The 25,401-nt window shown below is 44.5% G+C and overlaps 1 protein-coding gene across 5 annotated transcripts in view; it reads right to left on the minus strand.

The window, feature by feature from the left end:
- CADPS (calcium dependent secretion activator) overlaps positions 1-25,401 on the minus strand; it is a 404,679-nt gene that overhangs the window by 266,328 nt on the left and 112,950 nt on the right. The window lies entirely within an intron of this gene.

Raw genomic sequence — 25,401 nt, forward strand, 5'->3', positions numbered from 1 at the left:
ACCTACCTCCACAGAACACTTACTCCTGGGGATCAGATTGTGGCTCTAAACCAGAACCTGGCTCCTGGTACGCTCCCTTGGGTCTTACAGGAAAGCCGTCATTTAACCGGAAATGAAGACTGCAGCTTTTCTTAGGGTTGGACACCAGTCTGGGATCTTCCTTCAGCAAGAGGCAGGGCATCACTGTGCCAGCAGTCACAATTCCCCTGCTACTCCGAGGAGGGAGTAAGTTGTGACAGGCATATACCCAGTACCGGGCAGGCTGACAAATGCACCACAGGGCACGGGGCGGAGCCTTGACTCAGCCCAACCAAATCCCCTCCCACCTTCACAATGGGGAGGCATAATAGATCCATGCAGCCTGCTTCCCCCTGCACACAGGAAGCTGTGGTGTCACCCCTGCACAAGAGAATAAGTGGGTGCCATACTCTACTCACTTGTGCAGGGAGTAGAGCATGGAATTCTCTTCCTGTAAACAGCATGAGCACAGTCCAGCATTGCGCTTTTTAGCAACAGAGTCTAACCATTCAGTAGCTGCATGAAACTCCAGAGAGAAAGAGGTACCTGCCTTATTAGGGAGCCATCTGAGGGATGTGCTCCCCGAGCAATGACATTCTCACACAGACATGCACGCTAGTCAAACCCAAACGGCATTTGGCCAGCGGTCACTAAAGAAGCACACCAGCATCAGATGACTTAGGTGGCACACTCTGACAAACAGGTTGTGTGAATGTTTTAAAACTACAAGAGAGTATCCTAAGAAACTGAATATTTATATGTTGAAAGTTGTCTGCATTGTACAGACATGCTGCCAGCACGATCCTGTTTGAGATCTCAGAGACAGATTCTGGGTGCCCTTTACACTGCTGTAAATTCCATCGATTTAAATGGATTTATTCCAGATTTCCATGGGGATAACTGTGGTTAGACTCTGTGCCTGAAATCTGAAATGACCTTAATTTGGTTGCAGTGGGAAGTGATTTTTCTCTAATGGCTTCATGAGAAGTTTTGTTCAATAACCCAAGGGCAGTGGAAAGAAAACCACAGCTTGATGCAATTTTTACTTCGAGATGATCATACATACCTGGATTGTGTGAAAAATGCAAAACTGATACTTTTAGGGATGAATTAAGCCTAATCAGGGCACAGAGCCACCAAAATCTCAGGACCACTACAGATAGACCCTACCTCCCCTAGGGCCCCCCCTCCTGGGTGGGACCCTTCCTTTCCCATTGCCACCTCCACTTCACCCCCCATCACATTGATAGCACTGGAAGTCAAGGTCCCCTGTTTGTCTGCAGGGTACAGCATGAGAAACCTTCTCCATACAGTTCCATCAATGGGGTGAAGTGGCCTTTGCTCAGACTCTCTCCAGCAGCCTCTTTGGTTGGTGGTTTTTCCAAAGTGCGCAACTGTCCACAGAACAGAAATCCCCTATCTTATCCCACAGCTACCACGTGGCACTGAGTACATTTTGATGTTCACTGTGTCTACATATGGTTTCACCAAATGCGAATAAGTGAAATTCACTCCTTCCAGCACAGAAGCCAAACACAGTAAATGGGCCTGGTGCAGTGGATCAAATAGAGCTAGATGGGGGACATGCAGTTTATCCACAATTTTCAGGCAGGCTACAGGGTTAGAACACTCCTTGGACATTAGTCCAGTTGAAAGGTTGGAGAAGCAGCAACTGCCTGTCACTCCTCTCCTGGAGGGGGTTCCCCAACACTGGTTCTACATAACGACAGATAATGTTTATCTATACTCACTGTCATACCTGAGCACCTCACAATCTTTAATAGATTTGTCCTCAACACCCTGTGGGGCAGGGCACTGCCAATATCCCTGCTATACAGATGCAGAACTGAGGCACAGAGAGGCTAAGGGATTTCGCCAAGGTCACACAGGAAGTCTGTGGCAATGCATGAAACTGCCCCTGACTGCCCCCTGCCACTCCATCCAACACCCCCTCCTTCCTGACTGCCCTCCTGGGACCCCTGCCCCTATTCCCCCCCGACTGCCCCAATCCCTATCCACACCCCCACCCTAACCACCACCCCAAACTCCCCTGCCCTCTATCCAACCCCCCCCTGCTCCCTGCCCCCTTACCGCGCTGCCTGGAGCACCGGTGGCTGGTGGCGCTACAGCTAGGCCACGCCGCTGCCGCCTCCACGCAGCACAGAGACCGGGTCAGGCAGAGATCTGCAGCTGCACTGCCCCAGGAGCTCACAGCCCTGCGGCAGAGTGAGCAAGCTGAGGCTGTGTGGGAGGGGCCGGGGGTGAGCCTCCCGGGCCAGGAACTCAGGGGCCGGGCAGGACAGTCCCATGGGCCGAAAGTGAACTGCAGGCCATAGTTTGTCCACCCCTGTCATAGACCACGATCAAGTCACCACGTAATCATCTCTTGGACAAACTAAATAGCGTATGCTTCTTTAGTCTCTCAATAGATGGCAGGTTTTCCAGACCTCAAATCACTCTTAAAACTCTTTTCTGAACCTGTCCTTGAGGTGTTGACACCAAAACTGGATGCAGTATCCAGTAATGGTCTCACCACTGCCATGTACAGAGGTAACACCACCTACCCATCCCTACCTCACGTTCCTCTGCTTATACAGCCAAGGATCAAGTTTGCCCTCTTCGCCAAGGCATCCTCCTCATGCTGAGTTGGTATTTGCCATTCCCCCCAAGCCCTTCTTTTCAAAGTCACTATTCAGGATTTGTCTCCCTCCTTCCAAACTAAAATCTCAGCCTGTCTTGACATTTCTGCATTCATGTCTAGCTGGCACTTGACACTTAACCTGGTCAAAACTGAGCTCCTGATCTATCTCCCCAAGCCCTTCTCCCCACCACACCTTTCTTGATCCTGGTGGAAAGCAGCTTCCTCCTCGATGCTCATTTGTATAGATTCCACTTCTTTTTTGACTCTGTCCTCGTTTCTGAGTCACATATCAAAACACAATCTAAATCTTGGCACTTTTCCCTGCACATCTCGGAGACCCAAAACTCCCACTCGTGGCTGGATTGTTTGGCACCCTAGCTACTGCAGTCTCCTGCTCTCTGGCCTCAATGCCTGGTTCCTCAACACCCTCAAGTTCCATGCTGCTGCTAATATCTCCCCGGCCAGACACTTTGCCACTCTGTTCTAAGTCTCTCCCCTGACAAATCCTCCGCCACTGCATTCATCAAAAACATCTTGCCCTCACCTCTAAAGTCCTCTACAAGCTAGCCCCACCCTTTCTATCCAACCGATTATCTCATTGCACGGTCCACTCCCACCTTTAGTCCACCATGACAGCCTAGATCATCTGCTTGTCCACTTCTCCCCCAAAGACCTTTAAGCCTTCTCCCATGATGCCTCGTTTTGAGTGGGAAAAGCTCTCAAAAATCATAAAGCCACGTCCTAATCCTCCTCCAAGACCCTGCTCAAAACTTCACTCTGCTGCAGCCTATACAGAGAGAGGGAAGTGCTGGTTGCTCAGAGACCATGTCAGATTCTACCCATTTTACTGTACGGAGCAGGACTGTTCAGCTGGCCAAAACAAGTATAATGTAGGGAATGTCTATAATGCAAGTGAAGGTGTGACTCCTAGCATGCTGGATCCCAGAGCTCTGACCCCTGAATGGCCCCTATTCACATTTATGTAATAATAGTAATAGTAGTATCGGGTAAATATATTTATCTTGTCCAGTAGAATGCATCAGTTCTGAGGATGATTTCATTTTACCAAGATCATTATTTAAAATGCTGCAGCTTTAATATAGGCCAACCATCTCACATTGGCTTAAAATGCACTAGATGGTATCCTTAGGATGAAAATCTCTCTTGAGCTGGCCTTTTTCAGACATACAATGGACATGGCAGTGACTGTCATTATGATGGCAAGGTTTAATGATCCCAATTATCTCTTTTTATGATTTTAGCTTCTTTTCCTATTTTCATCTGGGGAAATAAACCTTCCCCTACTGACTTCAGGACATTCTCGGCTGTTTTTTTAATCATCAACACATAAAGACGGAACAGACTGACCAAGCAATGGCCCTGGATGATTGCCTATAGTTTAATGATAATAAGAAAGAGCAGGAGTCACACTGTTGGCCGTAGGGAAGCAAGGGGAGGAACAAAGCTTTACAACAATACATGGGAGCTGCAGGTTCCCTACTGGGTACAGTTTGCTACAGCCTACCTTGTCAAGAGGGGCTCCCCAAAGGAAGTCGCTGTATATGCCTTGAAGCAATGGTTCTTGTCTCTTTAAAACATAAGGCAAGGATGTTGCAAGATACTCTGTTTCCAGCCTTTTTAGAGGATGGCAAATAGTTCCTTTCACAAAATCCTATTGCTCATCACTCCCTTTGCTTACCACAAGTCCATTTTTAATACATATCTTTGATGCTAACTTTTTTTACTTCTCCTATAATAATATTTCAAATTAAATCTCTTTTCCCGGCTGAAAACAGGGTGCATCTTCTGATCAGATATTCGCTACCCTCCACAAGACTATTTTTGAATAATTTAGACAATGGCAGGCACAGCTTTTCCAACTCATTTACATGAAATTGCTATTTAGCCATCTGGATTTTTGGCTGGAAATAATTATGCACAATGTGGGGGAGTAGAAGCCCAAATCAGAGGGGGAAAGGTAAGATTTAATCCAAACAGGCAAATTCACATTTCTTTTTAAGAAGAATTGTTCAAAAACTCAGTTGCACAGCTGGGATGCTGCTATTTGAGGAACTGGCACTTCTGCTACTCTTAGTTAAAAATAAAATAAAAAAATATACACAGAAGAAGAAAAAAATCAGACTGACCAATTAGAAGATAAGGATCAATAGTGGTGAAAAAAATACTACAGTAAGGAATGTCTGAGATATTTGCACATTTTACACTGCACATCTTTCCATTTATGAGAGCTGCATGTTTCAGGAACGACAGAAAAATAGTGGAAATTTAAAATGATATCAAAAATACTATGCCTGCATAAAGAACAGGAGTACTTGTGGCACCTTAGGGACTAACAAATTTATTTCAGCATAAGCTTTCGTGGGCTACTGCTCACTTCTTCGGATGCATAGCCACCACATGTAGCTGGCGTCAGCTGATTCAGTAAAACTATTCTGCCATTGAAGCATTTCTAATAAAACTCAGTAGTACAAATATTTCATAAGGTAGGACCTGATTCTGAATAAAGGTGTGCAAGGTATCTGCATCTTTCCATATGCTCTCTTCAGTTGCGTTAGACATCAGATTGCCAGCAAACCTGCTCAAATACCAGCAAGATAAAGGTATAGAGGGAAGAAACAAATGACAGAACGTTCTTCCCTCCTGTATTATTCTTTTAAACCAATCATCGCTATGCAAGACTTCTCCATTATCTCTGAAAACAAGACTGAAAACTAGCTTGCTAGGTTACAAACTCAGAAGAAGCTGAGCAGTCAAAGTTGTGCACTCAAGCCATGAGCAGGGAAATTCTCAGCCCCTCCCAAGCCATGCAGATGAAAAGCTTCAACTGGTGCTCACTTTCTTTATGTGGCTCAAAGGGATAAAGCTTTAAGTCCACAGATCTCTGTAGAATATCCCTCCTGTTCCCAAGACAGAAGCAAAGGTAAGCCATTGTCAGGCAAGGGATAGAGTGCATGCCTAGTAGCTGAATACAGAAAACCTGTGTGTTAACCTTTAACCATTGATAGCTGTAGTGGCCTCCTCAGTTTCCCCTAAGAGAGCCCTCTCTATTATTGATGTCACTAACCTCGGCACATGCTCACGAGAGGACAAAAAACTCTATCACCACTTCATAATACATTCTGTAGGAATGCTGAGTCTGTCTCCCTGCCCTTCTCCTGTAATTCTGGAAAGCTTACACCTAAATGTCACCAGCATGAGGATCTACCTTCTGATTTCAAGACTCTCCAGTAGGATACATGCTCCGTTCCATCTGTCCACCCAACCCATACTGGTCATCTACCAGCAGCTGCTGTGTAATGCAGTGTATTAACACTTCCATCATCCTTCCCTATCCCACCTTAACTGTAACCCTAACTTATATAAATGTCTTCATTTCACACCACCACCAAACTCTGCATAGTATAAACTAAGGGTCAACACACTCCACAAAAATCTAAATCTCAGCTGGATGTACAGAGCCCCTTATATACGTCATCTGCACAGTAGGTCAGAAACACACTTTTCCTGCACCCCATGAAATTCTTTTCACTTTTGTCATTAATCTTATAAATACCAGGCTCTTTTCCAGCAATTGTTGTGTTGACATTCCCCTCATGAATCAGTGGGATGCATGAGTTCTCTCTTCATTGCATGGCCAAGGTTGATCGATTGCAGTCATTTTATGAAAAGACTTTGTAGTTCCATGGAAATGATGAAAAACCACGTAGCAAACACAGCTCTCTCTCAGCTGGCAACTTATCATTGCAAACTATATCTCAGAACCTTGGCCAAACATTTCTAATATTGGGACAATGGCAAATGTCCCAGGGAGTTCTCACCCTCCCAGAAACCACCACTCTCCTGCTGAGAACACACTTGAATTTGTGTGCTGGAGTCTGGTCCATTCTCTGCATGATTTTTAACAGCTGCAGTGTCGTGGTAAGGATTCTTTAGTTCTCTACATCTGATGTTTGCTTACATCAAAGCCCACATTTAACTCACATTCCAATCTCTCACTGAGTGACTCAGAAGCACAAGTAGAATAAGGTTGTTCAACCACCAATGCATAATATTTTGAGTATGAAAGTTTAATATTGATATAGCTATAAGAGGTGGCTTGCATGCTCTATGGATACTAAAACAGAGCATTTGAAATGACGTGAAATCTAGTTTGCTGGGTGCTTCCTGAGTTACAGTCATTTTGGGAGAGGCAAAGGCAGCCCTGCAGGGATATCCTTTAGGGGAAACAATTGCTGAGATTTTCCATTCCTCCCAGCAAATATGTTTACTCTCAGCTTTTATTTTAGCATTGTTTTAGATGCAAGATTGATGGGTTCACCTAATTTTATTTTAAATTTATTCTGCTCTGTCCTCACCATAAGCCATCCAATTTTGAACGTGTCTGAATTAAAATGACATGATATTGTATACTGCATTCAAAACAACAGGATGAAGATTTATAAACTGAACTCTTCCCTGCCCCCTCCCTGTACAGTTCATTCTTCTAGGCTGTCCATATTTCTGTATTATTTGACAGATATTCAATAGTTCTATTTTCTGGAAGACTGAACACAATATGGAGAGTGGGAAATAAGCAACTATCACCCAAAAACAACCTTTATCGCTTTGCTGGAGAAACAAAGATTAGAGAAAACTTAGTAAAATATTTGATAGGGAAAGCTGAAAGAGTCATCTGAGATGTAATCTGAGGCCAGTGCAGATCAACAGAAAACATTCCTGTTTCTTAGGCCAGGTCTACACTACAAAGTGTTACTAGCATAGTTACGTTGGTCGTGGGTGGGAAGAAAGCCTCATTTTGCCATTATAGTTTATATTATCTGGGGAGGTGGATTATCTATGCCAACAAAAGATCTCCTTATATCAGTATAAGACATGGTTCCACTTGGGAGCTCCTCCAGCAGAGCTATGCCAACACAGGGGAATCAGCAAAGTCTTTCCAGTGTAGACTAACCATTTCTGGTTGCAATGAAGACCCTGGACATGCTTGGGTGAATAGTCCACATCGTTCCCATAGGGAGCTATGCATGCGACTATTGACAAAATTCCTGACCCATCACTGACAATTCACCCAGTAAAACTACAGTATGATAGCATGAAACGGGGAGAGGAGGAGCAAAGTGCTGCCAAAGGTTAACAGTCTCACACAGAATGCAAATCTAAATCAAAAGACCTAAACACACAATTTAATTCTTCAACTGCTGCATCACATTCCACGTTAAAAGAAAAAAAGCTCATACAGGGCAGAGACATGCACCAGTTATGCCTTATTGAATATTCGAGCCTTCCTTAGCACTGTTACCACCACCACTGCATTTGGATCCTGATCAGTGTTCAATTGCTAAAAAGGAGATGCGTCTGGATAACATCCCTTCTGTCACTGAGTGCTTCCCAGCTTGATTGGCAGAACAACGTATGGGGGAACACAGAATGATACTAAAAATAATTCTGCATCTCTCCATGCTTTCAGGGAATAAAGGGTAAAATTAATTTCTTTGTTCGGCCTCCTGCTGGCCATGTTTGGTCAGGGAGAACACAAAGAGAGAGGAATGAAAATCAGCTTTGCTAAAATATTGCTAACTGAACACATAGTTCACACCTTGTGACATTCATTGGCTTTTTCACCCTGCAACTTGCATTGCAGATACAGGGCAGATACAGGACTTGAACTCTTCCTCACAAGGAAATGAGGCATTGTTTGAAATAAATTCAACTCTGTGGCCAAATTCTCCCTCAGCAATGATACCACCACTGACACCAATGGAAAGCAAGAGAATGCTTGTTTTAAATACAGGATCTGTCCCATTACCTCCTGTTGGTGTCAGTTATTTGCTTGACTCTGTGGACTATTATTAAATTACCGTGGATCTTTCCTAAAGCACTTGACGCTGCTTTTTTGTGATTTAGGCCCCTAGTGTCCAATGATGAACAATGTCCAGCTTGGGTTTATGGAATGGCAACGTGATTCTGGGATGCATTAACAGGTGTGTTGTGAGCAAGACACGAGAAGTTATTCTTCCATTCTACTCTGCGCTGGTTAGGCCTCAACTGGAGTATTGTGTCCAGTTCTGGGCACCGCATTTCAAGAAAGATGTGGAGAAATTGGAGAGGGTCCAGAGAAGAGCAACAAGAATGATTAAAGGTCTAGAGAACATGACCTATGAAGAAAGGCTGAAAGAACTGGGTTTGTTTAGTTTGGAAAAGAGAAGACTGAGAGGGGACATGATAGCAGTTTTCAGGTATCTAAAAGGGTGTCATCACGAGGAGGGAGAAAACTTGTTCACCTTACCCTCTAAGGATAGAACAAGAAGCAATGGGCTTAACTGCAGCAAGGGAGGTTTAGGTTGGACATTAGGAAAAAGTTCCTAACTGTCAGGGTGGTTAAAACACTGGAATAAATTGCCTAGGGAGGTTGTGGAATCTCCATCTCTGGAGATATTTAAGAGTAGGTTAGATAAATGTCTATCAGGGATGGTCTAGACAGTATTTGGTCCTGCCATGAGGGCAGGGGACTAGACTCGATGACCTCTCGAGGTCCCTTTCAGTCCTAGAATCTATGAACCTAAAACATCCCAGGTGTGTAACTTGGCCTGGTAGTTAACTTGTGAGGAGGCTATAACAACATACCTGAGGCAAACGTCCCCACCCCGAGCCTTTGTATCTCTGCTGGGAATGAGGGATCCTTTCCCTAACAGGTGGAACAACCCACATAGCCCTGCGGTGTTCCCGCCACATACGAAAGCCCAGAGAAGGAGAGAAATAATGAACCACATGTGAGAAATGTTAGTCACATAGCTCAGTGCATGACTGGAAGATGCTCAAATACTATGACGATGAAGATGGAATAAGAACCTATATCGAATATTATAAAGCTACATCCTTTGGCCCTTCCAAATCCTGCCTCATCCTTGCAGAGTAGAGCTACAACAGCTGCACTGTGCGAGGGGACCGCCTTTGCCTCATGAAGCCTCGATACATGATGACGTTTGAAGGTTCTCTTTCTTCTCCGCCCTCCCACTGACTTGACATGGAGGAGCTCCGTGACTGATCCGGCAACTTTGTCGTGAAAGGTAAACGACAATTTGGCGCCCAGAATTTTTCACACAGCACCAGACAGTAACAGTGGGGGACTCTGCTGAGTCGCAGCCTGCCTGTCTCGTGTTTTGAACCTGGAAATGGTTTTTCCTTTTAAAACCTATTTCAGCATATTTATTGTTGCAAATCTAAGAGCCCATTCTGCACTTCAATTATCCTTTAATAAGCATAAAGAAGCTTAGCAGAAACATCTCTCTTTTCCATCCACTCCCTCTCACTTTTAATTGTGATCCTTCTTGCTAGTAATTTCAGAGCATATACCTATTACACCTCTACCCCACTATAACGCGACCCGATGTAATACGTAGCAGCAGGGCTCCGGCAGTGCTTTAAAGGGCCCGGAGCTCCGGCTGCTGCGGGGAGCCAAAGACCCTTTAAATCACTGCTGGAGCCCTGCTGCCCCTACCTCGGGGCTGTGGCAGTGGGGCTCCACCAGCGATTTAAAAGGCCTGGGGCGCCCTGCAGCGGCTGGAGCCCTGCCACCCCTAACCTGATATGACGGGGTTTCAGCTATAATGAGGTAGGGATTTTTGGCTCCCCACAACCACGTTATAGCAGGGTAGAGGTGTATTTCCTATTCTGGGCCTCAGTTATAACCTCCTCAAATCTCCTATTTAAGTAGTGAATTTAAAGCTAAGTTTTCCTAACCTGGCACACTTAATGCCCCTGAAGAATCTTTATTCTTTCTCCAGCCCTTGTCAGTACTTCTCGACTTCTTCAGCAGCTGTCCTGCACAGCAACATCAGGTGTGGTCATATCATCCCTATCATTCCGGATTATGGCCTATTTCCACATCTCTACATTCCACTGAACTGATACATGTGATCAGAGGCATTCAAACACTTCCAAAGCAGTTCTCTCATCTCATAATTCAAGCTTTAAAACTTTTACCCTCCTCAAGTTCTTTGATCCTCTGCATACGGTAGTTTCAGCAGGCAAATTCCCTATGCTGGACTGGGCACTTGCAGAATGATCATTATTTCTTTCCCCTGAAAGCTATTACCTAGTGTTAGGAATTCATAGCACAGCTTCTCTTTCCTGAAATGGAAGAACCGTGTTCATAAATATCTATTTGAAATGGTGCTTCTGATTTGATTAAAAATAAATCTGGTGATGAAATAGGGAAATCCTACCAATAGATTGGAAAAAAAGCATTCCAAGTCCCTGACTAGAGTGATTAAAAGAGACTGAAAACATCAAGGCATTTATATTTTACAGTGAATGCCTTCATTTGTTTTCATGTCCCCTTTTCAGCTTGAAAAGGGGATGATGAAGAGCGAATATGGGAATATTCAGAAAAAAATAAAATTGAAGAGCCATCTTGATGGTAATTTAAACTTTGAACTGTGGATAGTATAGAAAGCCTGTACTGTTACGAGAGCATCACTCCAGCAATAAATAAATTAATATTTAAACAACAACAACAATTGCCTTGAGAATTAATGTTAAAAAAAATCACCCTGAATTCGGATCTTAAAGTCTCTGCTACCATCAACATTGCTGGTGCTGTGCAGGTCGGGTTTTACTTGTGAAGCTGAAGCTGAAGCAAAACGGTTTTCAATTTAATTTGAATATGCTGCTTGAAATGCACCAGGACAGCGGTTACTCGTGTGCTCCCTGTCCCCCAGTGATAACTTCTACGGGTTAGCTGAGTTGCTCTATCGCTGTTATACTTCAGAGCCTTTTTAAGTCAATCTCTTCTAAAATTACTGCAGTGCGAGCTCAGAACTCTTTTCATTAGGCGGATAGAAAACATGCAATACAACTCCATTGGTCGCATTCTCCTCATAGGCTAGCAATAGGTTACATATAGGGGACAGGTACCATGGTGACAGTGCAGTGGGAAAACCTGAATGGAACAGGGGGAAAAAAGCAAGGTAGTTAAGATGTGAACAATTACCACTGAGCACTCTTATTAAGCAAAAAATAATAATAAAAAACTCAAAGCTTTGCATTTCGTCTGGGGAGACCTAGTGAACTTCTGCTGCAATTTAGGAATGGAATCCACCTTCTAACGAGTGCCGTGGCATAGGGGACACTGAGCATTCAAGCCATTCCCCAGAAAAGCAGAGAGCACGAACCAAGGCTCCCCTTCATATCCACATACCGTATGGATGTTGACCCTCCTGCCACAGTGGAATACAGAGATGTGGAAATAGACCACAAACCGGAAGAGAGAATTCCAGCACCATGCACAAGGCTCCACTGGGAGAACAGTGACGTTTGGCTACGCCGTGGGGATGCATTCACTCTCTCTCTAAAGGAGGTAGCCTGGGAAAGATGCAGCATAGAAGCTCTGTTGCTTTCCTCTTTCCAATAAAGATCCCTGTTTGGTGCAAGAAGCAAGCAACTTTTTCTGGAAGTCTTTTACTGGAACATATGTGCCGTTATCGTTCTTTCCCTTAGTGTCTCAGATTTATTTCATGTGCTCTAATTCAGTTTCTATAACAAATCCAAACCCCAAAAGATTTGAGTCCACAGCAGAACCCAAGCCCAGCTTCCCATTCAACAAAACCCACACATCCCCAGTGGGTAAAGAAAGGAGTTAAACCCTCTGACGAAATGAAAGGATCTCAAACGAATTTAATTGATGATGTCACAGCCATGACCATCTGCTCAGCAGCATCTGGCTACTCTTCACAGGAGTTATTGATCAACCATCACTGAAGAACTTCATATTATGCTCCATCAGATTTATTTTGGTTAATGGTAGAACTAATTTGCTTCAAATATAATTAGAGAAGCTGAGATTACGCTCTGTCCATTCTGGTGCAGAACATAATAGATTATCCAGCAGCCAGTGACTGCATGCATACATACATGCTTTATATGTCATACACAGCAGAAGGAGAGAGCCCTTAAATTACTGAAGTGTGGTCCTGCTCTGAAAAGTGTCTATGTACAAATGGCACCTTCTGACCCTATAGCTCTGCTCCAGGTGTGCACTCAGTTATCTCTGCTGAGAAAGGCAAGGGATTACTGCCATCTACACCTCTCTGCTCTCACAAACTAGCCTAGGTAAGATTCTGTGAGCTGAGTCCATCATCCAGCCAGTCATATGTGCAAATCCGCTGAAAACAAGGGGGCTACACAGGTGTCACTAAGGGTAGGTCTACACAGTAGCTGGGAGATGTAAACCCCAGCTCAGGCAGATGTGCACTGGCTCTGCTTGAACTAGTGTGCGACAATAGGGGCATGGCTGCGGCTAGCCTGCTCCAGAGCTAGCACCTCTACCACTACCCAGACAGGGAATTACACGTCCCAGCTGCAGTGTCCACATAGCCTCAGGGTCCAATCTGACCTGCTGTACTGGTGGGAGTTGTTTCATTAGCTATAAGTAAAATGGGAGATCTATAATCCACAAAGCTTTATTAAACCCATGGAGGCTCTGCTGTTTATCTCCCACCACTGGTCCCTCCCTCACAAATCTAGGTCCCTCCTTAAATTTGACCCGCTTTCTCTAGGTCTATTCATGATATTCTAATGCTGTGAAGGCAGGAAAGAACCAAGGCTTGACTCTAAGAGCCCAGACTGCACCTGCGTAACTGCCAGCGGGAACCCCTTTCTCCCTTTTTTTAGAAGTCTTGGGAAGCTGAACATATTTGGTAGGGAAAGAATTGACACACATTTTACACAGTCACTTATCAGACAGCAATCACACTTTAAGGGCCACACTGCTATTGGACAGAGGACTACTTTGCATGCACAAATGACCTTCAAGGCACCCAAATGACTGATCAACACTGGTAATTGCTCTACTTCCGCGTGCACATTTTTACATACAAACCTTGGGCCTCCTTTTCCAAAACTGGGCAGCTACAAATGGAAAAGCTAACCAGAGTGATAAAATAAAGCCTGTAAACCTGGACTCTCTGCTATCCACCTTTCAGACACCTCTCAGGTGTGCGTCTGCATTACTAATAAACCCCTAACCACCAAAGAACCCTAATCCCCCATTTTCCCCAGATAACTTTACCAAAAAAAAAAAAAAGATGATCATAAAAGGCAATTTCATGCCATTCACCCAATATTTTCCTTTTTCAATTTAATATCCAAAACTGCTTTCGAAGCTACCCCGGCGCTGACAAGCATGCTGAGCCTCAGCCATTGAAAGCAACAAGAGTAATTACAACCCTGAGGAAGGCTTCAGGCTGCCATTCCCGTTTCCATGGAAATAAACACTGAATCACTGCAAACAGAGTATGGTGCTGAAAGGATTGGAACTAGTGATTATTCTAAAAGCACATCAGCCAAGGTGTGTGGGATCTTTTTTTTTTACACAATAGACACAGCAATAGTAAGGACTGGTGTGACTAAGTGACAGAGACAGAGAGAGAGAGAATCAAGCTCATGGTTGTGAAGGTGCTAGCTGGAGAACTGTGCAGACTGAAGTCCTCCGTTTATCCTGTTCTCTGCCTGTGACGCACAGTAGTTTATTCTCCTGAGCATAGGTGCCAACTCTGTGGGTGCTCCAGGGCTGGAGCACTCATGGAAAAAAATTAGTGGGTGCTTAGCACCCACTAGCAGCCATCTCCCTCCACCCCCTTCCTCTCCAGAAACTCCCATCCACTGGTGGCCCAGCGATCAACTCCTCACTCTCCCTACCAACGTCTCCCACCCGCCATGACCAGCTGTTTCGCGACATTCAGGAGGCACTGGGGGTGGGGGATGGAGAGGAATGGGAACAGGGTGCACTTGGAGAAAGGGGCAGAACTGACCAGGAAGAGGCAGGGTGGGGCAGGGGTAGGAAGAGGTGGCGCAGGGGTGGGGGTTTGGGGGAAGGAGGTGGGGCTAGGGGCGGATTGGGGTGTTGAGCAACCTCAGGGCCAGAGGAAGCCGGTGTCTGTGCTCCTGAGGGTTGCAATACTTTGGTCTAATTCTGGTTGTTGGCTTGGTAAGTGAGTGCTGGGTTAGTAGCCTGTGATCCCTAAACAACCATAATCCTCCATTTTCCTGGATAACTTTACAAAAAAAAGATGGGTCAATCTGGATGATCAGGTGGTTCCTTCTGACCTGAAACTCTATTCACAGATCAAGTTTTCCTGTCTTGCCTCCTGAATATTCTGGATGGAACATATCTAGGGTTTTTCACAGTCAGTTCAAAACTTGGCCTCCCTGAGGAGAGTGGGCCAATAGGCCAGTATCTGTCAGTGCCAAGGATGGTGCTGGTTTTTGTGAGTTGAACATTTTTCCACTGGGTACTGGACTGAGACAAATCTCGTTTCAGAGGGGTCACTAAACAGGCCATTAATGTTCAAAACGATTACACCTGCAGAGTTACAAAATTTGTAATGTATAAACTTAAAAATCATTCCTTTTATGTAAAAAAAAAATAAGTATTTTTGATAGGTCAATTTTAGAGAGTTCAAAAAATGTTAATTCTTTCTTCTTCAATGCAATAAAGCTCTAGCTGAACTGCTGTGGTGCATCATGGGAGATGTAGTCCAGCCAAGCTGCCTAGCTCAGAGGAAACAAGGGGCACAAAACAACCAAACTACAACTCCTCCATGCTATACGGTTGCTCAGGGGGACAAAAATTAATGCTGAATCAAGCCAAAATAAAATATTTTAATTGGAAGAGGCTACTTAAGTATTTGTTTTGACATTTCGGAGTTGAAGTTTTTTGGGACTTTCTGTTCCATGACTTTTATTTTTATATTAAATTATATTATATATAGGCTTTTTATCCTGATTCGGGATGAAAACAAATGTCAGAAATACCTGAATTTGCCATGGGATGAAAAGCCATGGGATTTCAGGCCAGCTCTAGTCATCAGGACTCGAGCTCAAGACCTTCAGATCTAAAAAAGACAGGCTCCTAGCACTTGAGCTAAAGGAATAGCTCCATTAGCTGACAGCAGTAGTAAGCTTTTATAGAGCCACTAGATAGGGATATATATGCTAGCAAGCAAGCTAGAGATAACGAGGTCAGTTCAATCAGGGAGGATGAGGCCCTATTCTAGCAGTTGAAGTGTGAAAACCAAGAGAGGAGAAACTGGTTCTGTAGTTGGCAAGCCATTCACAGTCTTTGTTCAATCCTGAGCTGATGGTGTCAAATTTGCAGATGAACTGAAGCTCAGCAGTTTCTCTTTGAAGTCTGGTCCTGAAGTTTTTTTGCTGCAGGATGGCCACCTTAAGGTCTGCTATAGTGTGGCCAGGGAGGTTGAAGTGCTCTCCTACAGGTTTTTGTATATTGCCGTTCCTAATGTCTGATTTGTGTCCATTTATCCTTTTCCTTAGAGACTGTCCAGTTTGGCCGATGTACATAGCAGAGGGGCATTGCTGGCATATGATGGCGTATATTACATTGGTGGATGTGCAGGTGAATGAACCAGTGATGGTGTGGCTGATCTGGTTAGGTCCTGTGATGGTGTCGCTGGTGTAGATATGTGGGCAGAGTTGGCATCGAGGTTTGTTGCATGGATTGGTTCCTGAGCTGGAGTTATTATGGTGCGGTGTGCAGTTACCGGTGAGAATATGTTTCAGGTTGGCAGGTTGTCTGTGGGCAAGGACTGGCCTGCCACCCAAGGCCTGTGAAAGTGTGGGATCATTGTCCAGGATGGGTTGTAGATCCTTGATGATGCGGTGCCACAGGATTCTTTGCTGCTTTTACAGATCCAGACTAACACGGCTACCCCTCTGATACTAGATAGGGATGCATCTCATTGTCTTTGTGATATATATACTGTATACACATACTTATATTCTACAGAGTTATTTTACCTAACACTGAGGTGACAGGATAGAATGTGAAAGAACACTACCCAGGGCATGTTTTAGTATGTAATACGCAGCGAGTAAGGGATATAGGCTCTACTCTTTGTTTTAAAATTTCATGTCTACTGGAGTTATAACACTGGTATTTTAGAGAAATGTATATGCCATGCTTGGGGCCTGCAAAGAAAAATATTTGATAAGCTTTTTAATCATACATTTAGAAAATTAATTCATGAAACCAATTTCAGCCACAGTCAGTAATGGGTGATAACCATACCAATGTATTGCTTTTTCTATAGTAGGAAAAACGGAAGAATGCAGGTGATTACAGGTAACTGGAGTCCAGATTCAGGATAAAAAGTTTAATCTAAGAGAAGTAATTTGCAATAACCTGTCAATTCTCAGTCCACTTCACATTCATTGATTTTCTTGGATCTTCAATACGTAAACGAGGTAGATAAATATATCCCCATTTTACAGATGGGGATATTGAAGCAGAGGTTAACATAACCTGATGTTCAGAAACGCCAAGGACACAGTTATAATGGAAGTCAATGCGAACTGAGAGATATCAGTGCCTCTGAAAAAAAATCAGACTGTCAGGGCCACATTTTCAAAACAGCTCAGCCTCCAACTGGAGCAGCACAATGGCGGTTAAACTCTGTTGAAAATCTGGCCCTAACTAACTTCTCCAAGGTTACAGAGGAATTTTAAGATAGAACCAAGAATTCAGCCCAAGTCTCCTGGCTCCGAGTTCTGGGCCTGACACAGAAGACCATCCCTTCCTCTCAAACACTACAGGTATCAACAATATCTGTCTCACATGTGTACACACACACACACACACACACACACACACACACACACACAAAAAGAATTCTTCAATAGAAGCCCAGATGCTTTATTCTTAGACCGTCACAAGTGGAGTAAACCGTCTCTGCAGGAAAGTATGTGAATATGCAAAACTATTAGACTCTGTGCACTATTTGAAAATTTCGTGTTAGAAAGTTGTTAGACAAATCCATCATCATCTCACTGTAATGTAATTTCATCTCTTTGTTTCCTCAAAACCTTTCCAACTACATCAATCTCATTTGTTTTGGTTATATGTGCAGACTCCACGGCATCGCTTCCATTACATTATGAATACTCCTATAATACTGCTTAGGGATATAGTATTAAAAATAAAAAGTCTCTTTAGAAATAATCCCTCCTTTACATAAAAATAGCTTCCAGAAGTGAATACAAAATACACTCTCCATGACATAATTAATAGCAGGTCACAGTAAGGCAGCAGGGTAATCCACGGTGAAAACACACTTTTAGAGGCATATGTAAACTGCTGAAGTTCCTACCTTGCTCCGAACAGAATCTACACTTGCTAGGTCAAATCCGGACCCTACTGAAGTCAGTGGGAATGTTGACACTGACTTCACTGGGGCCAGGATTCCACCCACCCTGTTTGGTCCAGCCTTATCCCCTGGCTGGGATTTGCCTCTCTCATTAAACAGCAACTAAAGCACAAACTCGCATCTACATTTCCTCCCAAAGCTTGGCTGTTGTCTACATTTTCTCTGCAGAGGCTTCCTTCCCCCAAGTCCTAGTTCCTTCTGAGTAGGGTGACCAGACAGCAAGTGTGAAAAATCTGGACAGAGGATGGAGGGGGGGTAATAGGAGACCATATTAAAAAAGCTCCAAATATTGGAATTGTCCCTATAAAATCAGGACATCTGGACACCCTACTTCTGAGTAAAGAGCCACGTCCACTTCCCTTATATCCAGGTGGAGCGAAAAAGAGACACATTCAGCATGAATTAATCAGCGTCTCCTCCCAGAGTTCCAACATGGAGTGGATCAACTCTGCCACACTGCCTCCGTGTAGCTGAAAGTGCCCATTGGAGTTAACCTGTTTTAGGCCCAAATATTTAGGCCTCATTCACAGGATCCTCCCTCCATAGGCTCTTGGCACTGTAGCAGGGTAGCGGTGGTGGTGGGAGGGAGCGAGAGTTGGTGTTTTGGGGGCATGACTAGAAGGTTCATACACAGCGGGACTCCACAAGGGCAAAACTGGGTTGGAGAGGAACAACACACTGCATTTGCTACAGCCCCCTTCGTGCCCTGCAATAATCAGCCACAGCCCAGCTGGTGCAGATATGAAGCGAGTGACAGGGTTATCTCAGAGCAAAGACATTGGCTCCAGCTTTCAGGCTAAGTTAGAAAGACCAGCTGGGTTTCCTCAACAAGCGTGTAGACAGAGCCCCAGCCAATGTTTGCTTCAAAGAAAAATAACTAGGCAAATCTTTTTAAATAACTCTTCACCGCCAACATGTTCTTGGGTTGCTGTAACATTAAGCTTCTTATGTACATGTGAAGCACAAAGGAAAAACAACATACAATATTGTTAACTAAAAGGCACTCACTAGGGATAGTGCCTGAGATTTACCTTCCTTTTGTGTCAGGATTAAATAGGCTAAGCCTTCCGCCCTGACTGAGAGGCCAGTTTCTGACAGAGCACCCTTTAAATGGGATGGTCTGAAAATTTTATTTAAAAATTGTTCTAAAAAAATGGTTTATTCTGCAGATTTTCCTGCTCTCCCACTGATGCTTATAAGGGTCTTTCTACAAAGGGAAAAATGATAAAGGCCCCCTGGATGTGGAGGGCATGTGGACATAGGGCCAGATCTGATTGCAGGACTGGGATTTACATGATTATAGAGGGGAGACACTGAAACTGACTATAAAAAGGGCTTTCAAATGCACAAAGGAAACACATCCAGGAGAAAAAGTGTGCTTACTTCAGTTACAGTACCATTAGATCTGGGAACATCAGCAGGTACATTATGATTGCCAGACTGGACCAGACCCACGGCTATTTAATTCAGTATCCTATTTCTGACGGTGGCCAGCACCAAATGCTGCAGAAGAAGGAACAAGAAATCTTGCAGAGTTGGAATAATATGCTCCCCACATTAGATCTTTTCCCAATGCCTAGTACTCAGAGATTGTCTTAAAACCTGAAGCATGAGGTTTAATATACCTTCCAAAATTTATTAGCACTAAATTATAACAATTCTATGGATTATTTCACTATCCAGAGATGTCCTATCCTTTCATGAATGTCTTGAAGTTTTTGGCCTCAATAGCACCTTGGAGGAATGAATTCCACAGTCCAATTACACATTGTGTGGAAAGAAGTATTTCATAGACTCACAGACTCATAGACTCTAGGACTGGAAGGGACCTCGAGAGGTCATCGAGTCCAGTCCCCTGCCCTCATGGCAGGACCAAATACTGTCTAGACCATCCCTAATAGACATTTATCTAACCTACTCTTAAATATCTCCAGAGATGGAGATTCCACAACTTCCCTAGGCAACCTATTCCAGTGTTTAACTACCCTGACAGGAACTTTTTCCTAATGTCCAATCTAAATCTCCCTTGCTGCAGTTTAAGCCCATTGCTTCTTGTTCTATCATTGGAGGCTAAGGTGAACAAGTTTTCTCCCTCCTCGTGATGACACCCTTTTAGATACCTGAAAACTGCTATCATGTCCCCTCTCAGTCTTCTCTTTTCCAAACTAAACAAACCCAATTCCTTCAGCCTTCCTTCATAGGTCGTGTTCTCAAGACCTTTAATCATTCTCGTTGCTCTTCTCTGGACCCTCTCCAGTTTCTCCACATCTTTCTTGAAATGCGGTGCCCAGAACTGGACACAATACTCCAGCTGAGGCCTAACCAGCGCAGAGTAGAGTGGAAGAATAACTTCTCGTGTCTTGCTCACAACACACCTGTTAATGCATCCCAGAATCACATTTGCTTTTTTTGCAACAGTATCACACTGTTGACTCATATTAAGCTTGTGGTCCACTATGACCCCTAGATCTCTTTCTGCCATACTCCTTCCTAGACAGTCTCCTCCCATTCTGTATGTGTGAAACTGATTGTTCCTTCCTAAGTGGAGCACTTTGCATTTATCTTTATTGAACTTCATCCTGTTTACCTCAGACCATTTGTCCAATTTGTCCAGATCGTTTTGAATTTTGACCCTGTCCTCCAAAGCAGTTGCAATCCCTCCCAGCTTGGTATCGTCCGCAAACTTAATAAGTGTACTTTCTATGCCAACATCTAAATCGTTGATGAAGACATTGAACAGAGCCGGTCCCAAAACAGACCCCTGCGGAACCCCACTTGTTATACCTTTCCAGCAGGATTGGGAGCCATTAATAACTACTCTCTGAGTACGGTTATCCAGCCAGTTACGCATCCATCTTATAGTAGCCCCATCTAATTTGTACTTTCCTAGTTTGTCTATAAGAATATCATGCGAGACCGTATCAAATGCCTTACTAAAGTCTAGGTATATCACATCCACCGCTTCTCCCTTATCCACAAGGCTCGTTATCCTATCAAAGAATGCTATCAGATTATTTTGACACGATTTGTTCTTTACAAATCCATGCTGGCTATTCCCTATCACCTTACCACCTTCCAAGTGTTTGCAGATGATTTCTTTAATTATCTGCTCCATTATCTTCCCTGGCACAGAAGTTAAACTAACTAGTCTGTAGTTTCCTGGGTTGTTTTTATTTCCCTTTTTATAGATGGGCACTATATTTGCCCCCTTCCAGTCTTCTGGAATCTCCCCCGTCTCCCATGATTTCCCAAAGATAATAGCTAGAGGCTCAGATACCTCCTCTATTAACTCCTTGAGTATTCTAGGATGCATTTCATCAGGCCCTGGTGACTTGCAGGCATCTAACTTTTCTAAGTGATTTTTAACTTGCTCTTTTTTTATTTTATCTTCTAAACCTACCCTCTTCCCGTAAGCATTCACTATATTAGACATTCCTTCAGACTTCTCAGTGAAGACCGAAACGAAGAAATCATTAAGCATTTCCTTTTATGAGTTTTGAATTTGCCACCTTTCAATGTTACCAAATGTCCCTCCTGTTCCTGTGCTAGGAGTCAGGCACGAGGCTTTCAGAGAGGAATGCAATTTTCAAGGTGAGAATGTCCTTTAAGACTCCAGTGTTTGCATTGTATGGCCAAGTGGATTTATTCCCGCCTCAGAATTTTTTTCTACAGTACGTACGTTGCAGTCTATACATGTAGATGCAACAGGACTCACAAAGGGATGTACTCTGAGGGATGTAATGTCAGCTCACTTAACTACCATTCATATCATTGCAAGCTCTGTGCATGAATCAAAGGGAGAATATACTTCTAAGTGCTCAAACCTGAACATTTCCATTGAAAACCATGTCATTTCACTTAAGCAAAAAAAGGATCAATACTACAGACAGAAGCAAGAATTCACATAGCGCATTTCTTCGATTAGCATTAGTAGCTATCACTTGACATACTTTACCAGCAAAAGAAAGCCTGAAATGGATTTCCAAACCGACCTGAAATGGGGTCAGGGAAGGCAGCATGATCTTGCACAGGGGTGGGCAAACTACAGCCCACAAGCAGGATCCAGCCCCTCAGGGCTTTGGAGCTGGCCCACGGGATTGTTACCCCCGTGGCAGCGCAGGCTGCGCACCGCTCCGGGAAGTGGCCGGCACCACGTCCCTGTGGCCCCTGGGGGAGATGGGACAGAGGGCTCCGCGTGCTGCCTTTGCCTGTGGGTATCTCCCCCGCAGCTCCCATTGGCCGGGAACGGGGAGCCGCAGCCAATGGGAGCTTCGAGGGAGGTACCCACAGGCAAGGGCTGCGCGTGGAGCCCTCTGCCCCCTCTCTCACAGGGGCCACAGGGACGTGGTGTCGTCCGCTTCCTGGAGTGGTGCGGGCCCAGGGCCGGGGCCGGGGCAGGCAGGGAGCCTACCCTGGCCCCGGTGTGCGGCGCTGCCACCCTGGCGTCGCTCGCTCCAGATTAGCCGTGCCGGGCCAACCCCATACCCCGAACCCTTCCTGCACCCCACCCCCAACTGCCCACCCTGAGTCCCCTGCCGCACTCCGTCCTACACCCCAACCGCCTGCCCCGAGCCCCTCCCGCACTCTGCACCCCTCCTTGCACCACTGCCCTGAACCCCCTCCCACACTGTGCACCCCCTCCTGCACCCCAACCCTCTTCCCTGAGCCCCCTCGTACACTCCACACCCCTCCTCTGCCCCAACCCCTTGCCCTGAGCCCCTTCCTGAACACCACACCCCTCCCACACTCCAACTCCCTACCCTAGCCCTACATTCATGGCCCTGCATGCAATTTCCCCACCCCAATGTAGCCCCTGGGCCAAAAAGTTTGCCCACCTCTGATCTAGCAGCTAATATTGGACTAGAAACTCAGAGGACTGGCTTCTATCCCGGGACCTGCTTTTGTGTTTGCTGACCCTTAGGAAATCATTTAACCACCATGGGACTCAGCTTCTTCCTCCCTAACATGGAGGCAGTTATACTTAACCACCCTTCTAGAGCACCCTTATACTTAACCACCCTTCTAGAGCACTTTGAGCAAAGTGCAAAATATGATAATTATTAAACACCTCTAGCTAGGAAAGAAAAGACAGCAGTAAAACAGGGCCAATTTGTCAACATGGAAATTATTTCCTTGGCTCCGTCCTGGATACATCTGGGGCAATATCTGTTTTTGTAATGAGGCTCTTGGCACCGATTTCCTGATGCATTAGGACTCTGTTCCAAGAGCGTTGGACACACTGGCACCAACTTGTTAATGCTCAGATCTAATTCTACAGGCTGAACTCCAGAATGCATTTTGTCAGGGTGGATACTAAAAGATCTTACGGAGTAGTCTCTAAGTCTGCAGTATACAGTTCACAGGGATGCCACTATACCAGCCACAAAAAATCATCTAAAACAATATCATAAGCAGATCTGATCAGCTTTTCTAAGCATGAGGGATTGAATCATTCACTGCATTAGTTGTCTGCAGTGTTGCTGTCGTCAAGCTGGTCCCAAGATATTAGACACACAAGGTCGGGGAGGTAGAAGAAAAGCTCGGCGTAAGCTCAAAAACTTCTCTCTCTTTCACCCACAGAAGTTAGTCTGATAAAAGATATTACCTCGCCCACCTTGTCTCTCTAACTGCATTAGTGGCAGTATACTGAGAGTTCTGAAAAGAATAATGAAATTCAGAAAGCCAATCAGGGGAATAAATAGTTTTCTAATACCAGTACCTGTGCATCAGATAAGTTCAAGTCAAAATAGTTTCTGAGTACATTGTGCGTTACTTAAACCACAAGCGAAAACTACATTATCATCTCTATTTTCAACAGTAAGATGTAGCTTTATTTAGCTTGGTCAGTTACAGAGCAAAGCCTGCAACTGTGGTGGCATTACAGCTTTCTGCCACAGTTTTTCAGAGAGAGTCAGATTCTGCTGTGGCATTTTAGAGCAGGAGCTGTCCAGCATCCACTATAGACACATGCATGATTAATGATGCACACATGCGCAATGCGAGCCTTTAGTGCTCTCATGTGAAGGTTACGATTTTTTCAGTACATCCAGAGAAATGCCAGTCAAATGCGGCAGGCATACACATTTTAAAGATTTTTACTTACTGCACATTCATATATCAACAATTACAATATTTGTATACTGTTTTATTCATAGGAAACAGCCAATAGATAAGTCAAACAGGTTATTTAGAGAAAGATTAAAGTTATACTTCTAGTTAACTTGGATGAGAGGAGAGTCTAACCATGCTAATCTAACTCATTAGTGTGTATCAGTTTCAATCACAGTCAGAGTTTGGTACATCTTTGCTAGGAAACAAATGCTCAGACAGACTATGGGTCCTATCACGGTGAAAATAATCATTTTCTGCCATTTTCTGGAGCATTTCCTGCTCCTTGAGACAACCTCAAGACTAATCAGAAAACCACACATCATTTGTGCCATTTTTTAAACTGCCGAGGCAGACACCGACACGTCCTACAGTCTGGCTACAGCAGCATGGTGCAGTTTGTGGTCAGAAGCACTTCAGCACACAAACAAAATCTGCCAAGTCTTATTGGGTTACAGATTTGCGGCCCTGTGGCCATAGGACTGCAGAGTACGCCCTGAACCAGGATATGCTTTGGGTTGCCCTGCCCCTGCCCACTGATACTTAAGTCCTTCTTCGGTAGAGTCTCTGCCAAGAAGCCATGTTGTTAGCCAGAGCTGTAATGCCAATTAGATCCTTTTTCATTGTCACACATTTCTCTCTCTCTCTCTTTTTTTTTAAATGATTGAGATGAAAAGGAGGGGGGCAGTGAAAGGAGAGAATTAATTTAGTCAGGAGGGGAAAACATGGCACAGCAAATAACCCCCATCTTAAAAATGGAAATGCCAAGAATTGCAGTTGAGGGCGGGGGAATGGACGACAGAACTGGCTCCAGTGATCATCTGAACTAGGAGAACAGGAAATGGTGCAAAATTCATCCTTACTGGGCACAAATTACCAAAACGAGGGGAGAAAGTGATAAAATCATTTTGTTCTCCATACAGTGGGGAGGCCAAGATCTCTGTCTTCCTTGGAAATAGCTTGGAGGGTATTTTTAGTGAATGTCCTATTGGTTACTGTTGCAGAGTCTGCATTCAGAGGATCCCTAAATATTCCATCTAAGACTAAGTCTCCGCTGCCAAGAAGACGGGGGAATCAGGAGATGAGTAATATGCGTTACCTGTCGAGCTGTACAATCCTAGCAGAGATAAGGCACCTGTAGTGTTTATCCCGAGGTAGCTAGGGGAGGACAGCACTGTACCTTGCCCGTCGCTGACCTCACCTAGGTACCTCGTGATAAACACTACAGGTGCCTTGACTCCACTAGGATTTTACAGGAGGACAAGGAACCTGTGTAAGCTATCCTGCAGTAAAAACTCACCTCTTCTAGCAGTGAAGACAAAGCCGTGGTTAATCAAACCAGACAAAGGAGATGTAATTACAAGTTGGATGGAGCACAGCAAAGCTGCAAAC

Source organism: Gopherus flavomarginatus, chromosome 6 (assembly GCF_025201925.1).
Source record: "Gopherus flavomarginatus isolate rGopFla2 chromosome 6, rGopFla2.mat.asm, whole genome shotgun sequence".
In the NCBI taxonomy this organism is placed as follows: Eukaryota; Metazoa; Chordata; order Testudines; family Testudinidae; genus Gopherus; species Gopherus flavomarginatus.